This window comes from Mustela nivalis (assembly GCF_964662115.1).
Source record: "Mustela nivalis genome assembly, contig: HAP1_SCAFFOLD_1829, whole genome shotgun sequence".
NCBI classification, from domain to species: domain Eukaryota; kingdom Metazoa; phylum Chordata; class Mammalia; order Carnivora; family Mustelidae; genus Mustela; species Mustela nivalis.
In genome coordinates this window covers 80,317-89,811 of record NW_028134835.1, presented here as the reverse complement: position 1 = coordinate 89,811, position 9,495 = coordinate 80,317, and positions in this window count along the sequence as shown.

The window sequence follows — 9,495 nt, the reverse complement described above, 5'->3', positions numbered from 1 at the left end:
GGGAAATGTGAATCAAAACTACAATGAGATATCACCTCATACCTGTCAGAATGGCTAAAATAAAAAACACCAGATATCAGGAGTGGTGAGGATGTGGAAAAAAAGGAAGTCTTGCAATGTTGGTGGTAGGAATTCAAACTGGTACAGCCACTGTGGAAAACACTATGGAGGTTCCTCAAAAAGTGAAAAATAGAAATACCCCACAATCTAGTAATTGCGCTACTGGGGTTTTTTTTTGGGGGGGGGGGTGGGGGTGGGGGTGGGGGTTGTTCTTGTTTTTGTTTTTGCACTACTGAGTTTTTAACCAAAGATTACAAAAACACTAATTCAAAGGGACCATGCACCCTTATATTGACTGCAGAATTACTTAACAATAGCCAAGATATGGAAGCAACCCAAGTGACCATTGATAGAGGAATGGATCAAGAAGATGTGGTATATATACACAATGGAATACTATGCAGCCATCAAAAGAAATGAAATCTTGCCATTTGCGACAACATGGATGGAACTAGAGCGTATCATGCTTAGCGAAATAAGTCAGGCGGAGAAAGACAACTATCATATGATCTCCCTGATATGAGGAAGTGGTGTTGCAACATGGGGGCTTAAGTGGGTACGAGAAGAATAAATGAAAGAAGATGGGATTGGGAGGGAGACAAACCATAAGTGACTCTTAATCTCACACAACAAACTGAGGGTTGCTGGGGGGAGGGGCTTTGGGAGAAGGGGGTGGGATTATGGACATTGGGGAGGGTATGTGCTTTGGTGAGTGCTGTGAAGTGTGTAAACCTGGTGATTCACAGACCTGTACCCCTGGGGATAAATTATATGCTTATAAAAAATAAAAAATTATATTTAAAAAAATTGAATTTGGGGAAAGTATATGCCACTGTAATATTTAAAAATGTGAGAACTTCCAAATATATATTCCTGAAGTAACAGATCTTGTGGGTCAATATATTTAAAATATATCATTAGGATCATAAGATAACAAATAATCTGGATGGGGAGGAGCGGGCGGCGCGAGGGAGGGGCCTGCGGAGCAGCAGCGGCGGCGGCGGCGGCGGCGGCGGCGCCGGCGGCGGCCCCAGCCCGCGCAGCCGGGCTCGGCCCTGGCTCGGTGGGCGCAGTGCCGCGGGGTACCCTCCCGCCGCCGCGCAGCCAGGCGCCCGGGCACCAGGCCGCCACTGCTCCCGCCGCCGCCGCCGCCGCCGCCGCCGCTGCTGCCCGGCGCACGACGCAGCGCGCACCGGCCGAGATGAGCGCCCGGGCCCTGGCCCGCCACCACCCGCGGCCGCCGCCGCCCGCCGCGCGCTCGCCTGACCGCGGCGCCCGCCCCGGTCGCCCCGCCCGTCCCAGGCCGCCCCCAGCCGCGATGCCCGGCCCCAGGGGCCCTGGCGGCCGCGCCCCTGCTAGGCTGCGGCGGCATGGCCCGCGCGCCCGGCGCGACCTCTGCGGATTGCATCGGTGTGCAGCGGCGGGGCATGCCCAGGGCACCGGGCACGGCCTTCAATGGGCGAGGACACGGACACGCGGAAAATTAACCACAGCTTCCTGCGCGACCACAGCTATGTGACTGAAGCCGATATCATCTTACTGTTGAGTTCAACCATACCGGAGAGCTGCTGGCCACAGGCGACAAGGGTGGCCGTGTGGTCATCTTCCAGCGGGAACCGGAGAGTAAAAATGCGCCTCACAGCCAAGGCGAGTATGACGTCTACAGCACCTTCCAGAGCCATGAGCCTGAGTTCGATTATCTCAAGAGTCTGGAGATAGAGGAGAAAATCAACAAGATCAAGTGGCTTCCGCAGCACAATGCCGCCCACTCCCTGCTGTCCACCAACGATAAAACTATCAAACTATGGAAGATCACGGAACGAGATAAAAGGCCTGAGGGATATAACCTGAAAGATGAAGAAGGGAAGCTTAAGGACTTGTCCACGGTGACGTCACTGCAGGTGCCTGTGCTGAAGCCCATGGATCTGATGGTGGAGGTGAGCCCACGGAGGGTCTTCGCCAACGGCCACACCTACCACATCAACTCCATCTCCGTCAACAGCGACTGTGAGACGTACATGTCGGCGGATGACCTGCGCATCAACCTCTGGCACCTGGCTGTCACCGACAGGAGCTTCAGTATCCTTTCCCGCACCATCTCTCAGGGGGCTTCCGGAAGGGGGGTGCTGGCTCAGTTCTGCTTTTACTCAGTTTCTTCAGCAAGTGAGGCACCGATCTGGAATCCTGATGAACTGATTTATGAAAACTCTAAATCCATGGCTGCCGAGGGTTATATTTGACCCCTTGCCTTCTCTGGATGGCTGTTTTCTCTGTCGTTCTGGGACCGCCTCGGAGACCCCAGAGGAGAGAGAGTTCTGGGGTCTGTCCTCCCAGAGGAGGGATGGCAAACCCATTGGAGAGTCAGACGGAGGCTGCTCTGGACTCTCCTCCCTGCAGCCCAAGGCAGGGGCCTGAGTGTGTGATGAGCAGCCTTGGGGTCCCGGCTTAGGGGGATAGTCGAGGTGTCAGGAGCCCAGCTGGAGGGGGGCCTGCCTGGAGATGCCCTATATCTAGGCAAGCTAAGGGCAGTAGGATGGACTCTAGACCCTGCTGGCTGGTGAAGAATGAACTTGGTATACAAGCACAAGCCTGGGAGGAGCCCCCATGGACAAAGCAGGCAGGTTGCTACCGTGTCACTGTTTGCAGGCCAGTTATAATAATCCTACACAGTGGGGCTCTGCGCCTGAAAACAAACAAACAAACAAACAAACAAAAAACCAAAAAAAAAAAAACCAAAAAAACAAAAACAAATAATCTGTATGTATTTTATATGTTATTTATTTAAACAATGTCATAGACTGTATTTCCCTGTTTCATTAAATCTTCTACAAGCTTATTGTAACAACAATAACAAAAAAAAAAAAAGAAAAAAGAAAAACAAAAAGACTCCCCACAAAGCTGCTAGCACTGATAAACAAATTCAGTAAAGTTGCAGGATACAAAATTAATGCAAAATAATCTGTTCTATCTCTATATACCAAAAAAGAAGCAACAGAAAGAGAAATTTTTTAGAAAACATTCCATTCATGAATGCAATGAAAATAATAAGATACCTAGAAATAAACCAACGAGATGAAAAGCTTGTACTCTGAAAACTATAAAAAAAACTGATGAAAGAAATTGAGGATGACACAAAGAAATGGAAAGACAGTCCATGCTCATGGATTGGAAAAAAGAAATATTGTTAAAATTCCTTTGATACCCAAAACAATCTACACATTTAATACAATCCTATCAAAAAAACCCACAATATGATTTTTCACAGAACCAGAACAAACAGGTTTGCAATTTGTATGGGATCACAAAAGACCTCAAATAGCTAAAGCAATCTTGAAAAAGGAAAGCCAATCTGGAGGCATCACAATTCTGAAATGCAAGTTATATTACAAAGCTGTAGTGATCCAAACAGTATGGTATTGGCACAAAAATAGACACAGAGATCAACTGAACAGAGTAGAAAACACAGAAATAAACCCACAATTATATGGCCAATTAAATTATCTCTGACAAATCAGGAAAGAATACCCATGGGTAAAAGTCCTTTCAACAAATGGTGTCCAAAACTGGACAGCAACATGCAAAAGAATGAAATTAGACTACTTTCTTTCAACATACACAAAATAAATTCAAATTCAAAATGGATTAAAGACCTAAATGTGAGACCCGAAACCACAAAAATCATAGAAAAGAACAAAGACAATAATTCCTCTGGCATTGGCTATAGCAACGTTTTTTCTAGATAGGTCCCTGAAACAAAGGAAACAAAAGCAAAAATAAACTACATCAAAAGAAAAAGCATTTGTGCAGTGACAGAAACAATCAACAAAACTAAATGGCAAACTATGGAATAGGAGAAATTTACAAATAACACACCTGATAAAGGGTTGACATATGTAATAAAGAGTTAGAATCCAAAATCTATAAAGAAATTACAAAGCTGAACACACACAAAATGAATAATCCAATTTTAAAATGTGCAGAAGACACAGACATTTGTCCAAAGAAGACTTACAGATGATCAACACACACATTTGAAAAGATGCTCATTATCATATATCATCAGGGAAATGTGAATCAAAACTACAATGAGATATCACCTCATACCTGTCAGAATGGCTAAAATAAAAAACACCAGATATCAGGAGTGGTGAGGATGTGGAAAAAAAGGAAGTCTTGCAATGTTGGTGGTAGGAATTCAAACTGGTACAGCCACTGTGGAAAACACTATGGAGGTTCCTCAAAAAGTGAAAAATAGAAATACCCCACAATCTAGTAATTGCGCTACTGGGGTTTTTTTTTGGGGGGGGGTGGGGGTGGGGGTGGGGGTTGTTCTTGTTTTTGTTTTTGCACTACTGAGTTTTTAACCAAAGATTACAAAAACACTAATTCAAAGGGACCATGCACCCTTATATTGACTGCAGAATTACTTAACAATACCCAAGATATGGAAGCAACCCAAGTGACCATTGATAGAGGAATGGATCAAGAAGATGTGGTATATATACACAATGGAATACTATGCAGCCATCAAAAGAAATGAAATCTTGCCATTTGCGACAACATGGATGGAACTAGAGCATATCATGCTTAGCGAAATAAGTCAGGCGGAGAAAGACAACTATCATATGATCTCCCTGATATGAGGAAGTGGTGTTGCAACATGGGGGCTTAAGTGGGTACGAGAAGAATAAATGAAAGAAGATGGGATTGGGAGGGAGACAAACCATAAGTGACTCTTAATCTCACACAACAAACTGAGGGTTGCTGGGGGGAGGGGCTTTGGGAGAAGGGGGTGGGATTATGGACATTGGGGAGGGTATGTGCTTTGGTGAGTGCTGTGAAGTGTGTAAACCTGGTGATTCACAGACCTGTACCCCTGGGGATAAATTATATGCTTATAAAAAAAGAAAAATTATATTTAAAAAAATTGAATTTGGGGAAAGTATATGCCACTGTAATATTTAAAAATGTGAGAACTTCCAAATATATATTCCTGAAGTAACAGATCTTGTGGGTCAATATATTTAAAATATATCATTAGGATCATAAGATAACAAATAATCTGGATGGGGAGGAGCGGGCGGCGCGAGGGAGGGGCCGGCGGAGCAGCGGCGGCGGCGGCGGCGGCGGCGGCGGCGGCGGCGGCGGCGGCGGCGGCGGCGGCGGCGGCCCCAGCCGGCGCAGCCGGGCTCGGCCCTTGCTCGGTGGGCGCAGCGCCGCGGGGTACCCTCTCGCCGCCGCGCAGCCAGGCGCCCGGGCACCAGGCCACCACTGCCCCCGCCGCCGCCGCCGCCGCCGCTGCTGCCGGGCGCACGACGCAGCGCGCACCAGCCCGGATGAGCGCCCAGGCCCTGGCCCGCCACCACCCGCGGCCGCCGCCGCCCGCCGCGCGCTCGCCTGACCGCGGCGCCCGCCCCGGTCGCCCCGCCCGTCCCAGGCCGCCCCCAGCCGCGATGCCCGGCCCCCGGGGCCCTGGCGGCCGCGCCCCTGCTAGGCTGCGGCGGCATGGCCCGCGCGCCTTGCGCGACCTCTGCGGATTGCATCGGTGTGCAGCGGCGGGGCATGCCCAGGGCACCGGGCACGGCCTTCAATGGGCGAGGACACGGACACGCGGAAAATTAACCACAGCTTCCTGCGGGACCACAGCTATGTGACTGAAGCCGTTATCATCTTACTGTTGAGTTCAACCATACCGGAGAGCTGCTGGCCACAGGCGACAAGGGTGGCCGTGTGGTCATCTTCCAGCGGGAACCGGAGAGTAAAAATGCGCCTCACAGCCAAGGCGAGTATGACGTCTACAGCACCTTCCAGAGCCATGAGCCTGAGTTCGATTATCTCAAGAGTCTGGAGATAGAGGAGAAAATCAACAAGATCAAGTGGCTTCCGCAGCACAATGCCGCCCACTCCCTGCTGTCCACCAACGATAAAACTATCAAACTATGGAAGATCACGGAACGAGATAAAAGGCCTGAGGGATATAACCTGAAAGATGAAGAAGGGAAGCTTAAGGACTTGTCCACGGTGACGTCACTGCAGGTGCCTGTGCTGAAGCCCATGGATCTGATGGTGGAGGTGAGCCCACGGAGGGTCTTCGCCAACGGCCACACCTACCACATCAACTCCATCTCCGTCAACAGCGACTGTGAGACGTACATGTCGGCGGATGACCTGCGCATCAACCTCTGGCACCTGGCTGTCACCGACAGGAGCTTCAGTATCCTTTCCCGCACCATCTCTCAGGGGGCTTCCGGAAGGGGGGTGCTGGCTCAGTTCTGCTTTTACTCAGTTTCTTCAGCAAGTGAGGCACCGATCTGGAATCCTGATGAACTGATTTATGAAAACTCTAAATCCATGGCTGCCGAGGGTTATATTTGACCCCTTGCCTTCTCTGGATGGCTGTTTTCTCTGTCGTTCTGGGACCGCCTCGGAGACCCCAGAGGAGAGAGAGTTCTGGGGTCTGTCCTCCCAGAGGAGGGATGGCAAACCCATTGGAGAGTCAGACGGAGGCTGCTCTGGACTCTCCTCCCTGCAGCCCAAGGCAGGGGCCTGAGTGTGTGATGAGCAGCCTTGGGGTCCCGGCTTAGGGGGATAGTCGAGGTGTCAGGAGCCCAGCTGGAGGGGGGCCTGCCTGGAGATGCCCTATATCTAGGCAAGCTAAGGGCAGTAGGATGGACTCTAGACCCTGCTGGCTGGTGAAGAATGAACTTGGTATACAAGCACAAGCCTGGGAGGAGCCCCCATGGACAAAGCAGGCAGGTTGCTACCGTGTCACTGTTTGCAGGCCAGTTATAATAATCCTACACAGTGGGGCTCTGCGCCTGAAAACAAACAAACAAACAAACAAACAAAAAACCAAAAAAAAAAACCAAAAAAACAAAAACAAATAATCTGTATGTATTTTATATGTTATTTATTTAAACAATGTCATATACTGTATTTCCTGTTTCATTAAATCTTCTACAAGCTTATTGTAACAACAATAACAAAAAAAAAAAAAAGAAAAAAGAAAAACAAAAAGACTCCCCACAAAGCTGCTAGCACTGATAAACAAATTCAGTAAAGTTGCAGGATACAAAATTAATGCAAAATAATCTGTTCTATCTCTATATACCAAAAAAGAAGCAACAGAAAGAGAAATTTTTTAGAAAACATTCCATTCATGAATGCAATGAAAATAATAAGATACCTAGAAATAAACCAACGAGATGAAAAGCTTGTACTCTGAAAACTATAAAAAAAACTGATGAAAGAAATTGAGGATGACACAAAGAAATGGAAAGACAGTCCATGCTCATGGATTGGAAAAAAGAAATATTGTTAAAATTCCTTTGATACCCAAAACAATCTACACATTTAATACAATCCTATCAAAAAAACCCACAATATGATTTTTCACAGAACCAGAACAAACAGGTTTGCAATTTGTATGGGATCACAAAAGACCTCAAATAGCTAAAGCAATCTTGAAAAAGGAAAGCCAATCTGGAGGCATCACAATTCTGAAATGCAAGTTATATTACAAAGCTGTAGTGATCCAAACAGTATGGTATTGGCACAAAAATAGACACAGAGATCAACTGAACAGAGTAGAAAACACAGAAATAAACCCACAATTATATGGCCAATTAAATTATCTCTGACAAATCAGGAAAGAATACCCATGGGTAAAAGTCCTTTCAACAAATGGTGTCCAAAACTGGACAGCAACATGCAAAAGAATGAAATTAGACTACTTTCTTTCAACATACACAAAATAAATTCAAATTCAAAATGGATTAAAGACCTAAATGTGAGACCCGAAACCACAAAAATCATAGAAAAGAACAAAGACAATAATTCCTCTGGCATTGGCTATAGCAACGTTTTTTCTAGATAGGTCCCTGAAACAAAGGAAACAAAAGCAAAAATAAACTACATCAAAAGAAAAAGCATTTGTGCAGTGACAGAAACAATCAACAAAACTAAATGGCAAACTATGGAATAGGAGAAATTTACAAATAACACACCTGATAAAGGGTTGACATATGTAATAAAGAGTTAGAATCCAAAATCTATAAAGAAATTACAAAGCTGAACACACACAAAATGAATAATCCAATTTTAAAATGTGCAGAAGACACAGACATTTGTCCAAAGAAGACTTACAGATGATCAACACACACATTTGAAAAGATGCTCATTATCATATATCATCAGGGAAATGTGAATCAAAACTACAATGAGATATCACCTCATACCTGTCAGAATGGCTAAAATAAAAAACACCAGATATCAGGAGTGGTGAGGATGTGGAAAAAAAGGAAGTCTTGCAATGTTGGTGGTAGGAATTCAAACTGGTACAGCCACTGTGGAAAACACTATGGAGGTTCCTCAAAAAGTGAAAAATAGAAATACCCCACAATCTAGTAATTGCGCTACTGGGGTTTTTTTTTGGGGGGGGGGGTGGGGGTGGGGGTGGGGGTTGTTCTTGTTTTTGTTTTTGCACTACTGAGTTTTTAACCAAAGATTACAAAAACACTAATTCAAAGGGACCATGCACCCTTATATTGACTGCAGAATTACTTAACAATAGCCAAGATATGGAAGCAACCCAAGTGACCATTGATAGAGGAATGGATCAAGAAGATGTGGTATATATACACAATGGAATACTATGCAGCCATCAAAAGAAATGAAATCTTGCCATTTGCGACAACATGGATGGAACTAGAGCGTATCATGCTTAGCGAAATAAGTCAGGCGGAGAAAGACAACTATCATATGATCTCCCTGATATGAGGAAGTGGTGTTGCAACATGGGGGCTTAAGTGGGTACGAGAAGAATAAATGAAAGAAGATGGGATTGGGAGGGAGACAAACCATAAGTGACTCTTAATCTCACACAACAAACTGAGGGTTGCTGGGGGGAGGGGCTTTGGGAGAAGGGGGTGGGATTATGGACATTGGGGAGGGTATGTGCTTTGGTGAGTGCTGTGAAGTGTGTAAACCTGGTGATTCACAGACCTGTACCCCTGGGGATAAATTATATGCTTATAAAAAATAAAAAATTATATTTAAAAAAATTGAATTTGGGGAAAGTATATGCCACTGTAATATTTAAAAATGTGAGAACTTCCAAATATATATTCCTGAAGTAACAGATCTTGTGGGTCAATATATTTAAAATATATCATTAGGATCATAAGATAACAAATAATCTGGATGGGGAGGAGCGGGCGGCGCGAGGGAGGGGCCTGCGGAGCAGCAGCGGCGGCGGCGGCGGCGGCGGCGGCGCCGGCGGCGGCCCCAGCCCGCGCAGCCGGGCTCGGCCCTGGCTCGGTGGGCGCAGTGCCGCGGGGTACCCTCCCGCCGCCGCGCAGCCAGGCGCCCGGGCACCAGGCCGCCACTGCTCCCGCCGCCGCCGCCGCCGCCGCCGCCGCTGCTGCCCGGCGCACG